Here is a 3,508-nt window from a genome sequence, read left to right on the forward strand (position 1 = left end):
ACTGTTTCTGTTCATGCAAGGAAAACACAACAGCCTGAAAACATTAATTCATTCAATATTTCTTAAAGTAGTTTTACTGTATGTTTTGTTCTTTGTCCAAATTCTGAAACTGAGGGGGTACTCCGTCAATAAAAACCCAGTGGGATAAACTGCTGTAGACTCTAGCTCTGTGATGTGTTTTATTTCACTTTGGTGTGACGGTGCTAATCACCCCCCAAAATTAGAATCAGTCGTAAGAGACACAATCAAACACCCCTCCCTTTAAATCAGCAGTGTGCTGGCAGCGAGAGTCAAACTCTATTACGTCGTCTTTTAATGCTGCTCTTTTTCCCCCTTTTTCCTTCTTTTCCTTTCTGCCCTGCCTTTCTTTGACTTATTAATGATGTAATTTAATGATGGCACTTTGACTGTTCCTTCATCAATTTAAAACAACACAAAACACAGTTGTGTCCCTGATGCAGATCACAGAGCAGACATGCTGCAAATCTTTGGACACGTCTGCTCCAGACTGCAGATTTTTGATACATGGACTGATGGAATTAACAGACCAGCATTAGTTCAAAAAACATTTTGCATCTGTAGGTAGTTATTTTGTTTGCTGCAACACTGAAACAAAATGTTTTTCAGTATGTGTATTTATTAAAATTTGTGGAAATAAAAGAATGAGAAGGTTGTGAAATGTTTTCATCTGTTCATCATATTTTTCATCCAACTAACTTTCAAAACTAATTTAATTTTCGTAGTTCGATTTTAAATTAACCACTTTTGATTGTGCCATGTTCTCTTTCCTCCTCTCTCTCTCTCTCTCACCCATTGCTTGGTCTCACTCGAGGTTTCTTCCTGTTAAAAGGCAGTTTTTCCTCGCCACTGTCGCCAAGTGGTTGCTCATGGGGGAATGTTGGGTCTCTGTAAATAATATTGTAAAGACCTGCCTCATATGAAAAGTGCCTTGACATAACTTATTTTATGATTTGGTGCTATATAACTAAATTTGACTTAAAAGTGATAAAAAGATAAAAGTGTATGACAAACAACTGCACCTTGTGTTGTTGAATGTCATAGTTTTTGTCTTAAGTTGTTCACAACTCAGAGAAGACTTAGCCTGATACCCACTACTGGAGATAGGTTAAAATATCATTTAATATGAACAATAGGCTTCCATTAAAATGCTAACCTGACTTTTGGCTGTTTATATGGCTGCTTAAGCTGCATTAGAAGGTTGGGTTAGCTATCATAATCTAAAGTACTTTTATTTTAATTCAGGTAATATATCCTCTAGTCCGCTAGTTGCAGCTTCCTGTGTGCTGAATAACTGGGATATAAACGAAGCGGACCGGTGCGATCCATTCCAGCCAATCAGAACATTCGTGCTCGTGCACAGAAAGTGAGAAGGTATAATAGGGGGCAGTAGGCGCGTGAAAGACGGAAATTTCGGTGTACGTTACCTCCGCGGGACAGAGATATGGAAATGGCTAATAAACAGCCTAAGAGGAAATGGCCAGAGAAATATTATTATTATTATTATTATTATTTTAAACAGGCTTATATCAGGACAGGTGGAAGACCTGCGTCAACATAGGTACGAGTTTCCAGCAGTGGAAGGACCTGTGGGAGCTGAAAGGCCTGAAAACAGACGCCGAAGCCGTCATTACTGCTCGACAGGTGAGTAACATTAGTTGTGCTGTGTTTCACAGAGGCGGCAGGTCAGTGCTGTTTTGTCCTGTTTGCTCTTGATGTTGTGTTTGTTGGACAAGAAGAAGAGGTTTGTGAATATCAGTCTGCAGCTATTGTGCTAGCTTTGTTTAACTGTCTCGTCCGCTCTTAGCTTCACTCTACTAATGTAACAAAGACACAAGTGCTCTGTGGTTGTTTGTTGTTGTGATATTTGTCCGTACAACGTTTGGTAAGGCTTTTTACAGACACAGAGACCTACAAACAAAAGTTGGCGGGCGCACTGACTGATGCCTACGTTGGCATGCTATGCTAGGTGACATTACCCTCCATGTTAGCTGAGCTACAGATGTACAGGCCTGTCTTCTGTCACCGTAGCTCCGTAAAAACAACCTAAACCACTAAGTCTTGTTAGTTTTTACTCGGTTGTGTTGCGGGTGCTGTGTTTGTGTGCATGTCGTTCCTTTATTCACGTTTTATGAGGTTTATTTTGCTTCGACTGTGATAAAGCGGACACACTCGACTAGTTGCCGGTGTCGGTTTCCATGGTGATACGCGTCCGCGAGTTGGAGGGGGCGGTGCGTATGACGTAACTCCAAAGGGAGGGGCGTGTTTGCTTTGCTGTTGAGTCTTTGTCCAGGAAGGCTAACTCTACCTCTAACCCTAACCCTAACACTGGGCTTCTAGCAAAATGCTCACCTGACATTTAAGACACTTCACTGACCGATGTGACTGTTTTTAGTTATTTAACTACTCAGCAGCTTGACAACGCCTCATATCTTCATTGTATCTGCTCAGGCTAAACTGCCTTAGCCGAGCCTAACTTAATCTAGTCACTAGTCTTACAAATATAGTAATTAATTTTCGACATGTAAGCGAGTGAATTAGACCACCCTGTATAGAATAAAGGTGGAATGAATGTAAAGACATTTCAACATGATAATGCCTTGACTTTGTTTGTTTGTTTGTTGTGGTTGAAGAGCAGTGAAAAACGTCTGTAGCGGTGTTTGCCTGTTTGCTCTGTGGTGCTGTTGTTACTGGGAATCGAAACCTAAGAATGCTCAGCACCTAATCTGACAACCTGTTGCTCATGGATGGGACTTTGCATCATGTTGCAAGTGATACTGATGCTGCTGTCTGACTAAGTCAGGGCAACACTCCATTAAATGTCATCTTACTCATGGCCGAGTCCAAGACAAATGTCATAGCATCACAATGACATCACTGACTAAATGCTGAGGCAAAAGTATCTGACTTACGTCATGCAACATGGTTTTGTTAATGTTACGGTTAGCTGACTGTTTATTCAGCCTACTGTCAACCTAAAACTTGGTGTATCAAATAGCAGAGCTGCTCAACCCCTGACTGCCCCACACAGCCACACAGCCAGGTTCACAGGCACAAAGCAGCCACCTCTGATGAATCATCATGCAAATAGACAGAGCCACAAAAAAGTTGGTGTATCAGAGCAGTCTGCAGATCATGAGTGGTGATGGGAACTGTTTGCTGTGATGGGAAACTGAGTGGCCCGGGCCACAGCCGAGCTTCACAAGTGTTGTGTGGTAGTGGATGTTTGCGTTTACACCAAATCCAAAAAGCTATGGCATTTGATGACTTTAGGGGAACGTCTTTGAGTATAATTTAAGACCCCTAATTCATCAGATTTTGATAGCCACAAAAAGATGATGAGCTTAAAATATAATAATAATAATAAAATATTAATATAGTAAATCTTTGCCCAGCCTGTTGTTTAACTTTGTAAGGCTTTTATTTTCTGTCTGACAAACTTTTATAAATAAGAACATTAGAAAACTCAATGAAAAACAAGATTCTGGTG

The 3,508-nt window shown here is 40.7% G+C and overlaps 1 long non-coding RNA gene across 1 annotated transcript in view; it reads left to right on the plus strand.

The window, feature by feature from the left end:
* Nucleotides 1-1,379: 1,379 nt before the first annotated feature.
* The window catches only part of LOC108884831 (uncharacterized), a 70,164-nt gene continuing 68,035 nt past the window's right edge, over nt 1,380-3,508 (plus strand). The window contains exon 1 of the long non-coding RNA XR_001961127.2: nt 1,380-1,662. This is a non-coding gene — a long non-coding RNA (uncharacterized LOC108884831). The remainder of the gene's footprint in view (nt 1,663-3,508) is intronic.

The sequence above is a fragment of the Lates calcarifer genome, linkage group LG12 (genome assembly GCF_001640805.2).
Source record: "Lates calcarifer isolate ASB-BC8 linkage group LG12, TLL_Latcal_v3, whole genome shotgun sequence".
Taxonomy (NCBI): domain Eukaryota; kingdom Metazoa; phylum Chordata; class Actinopteri; family Centropomidae; genus Lates; species Lates calcarifer.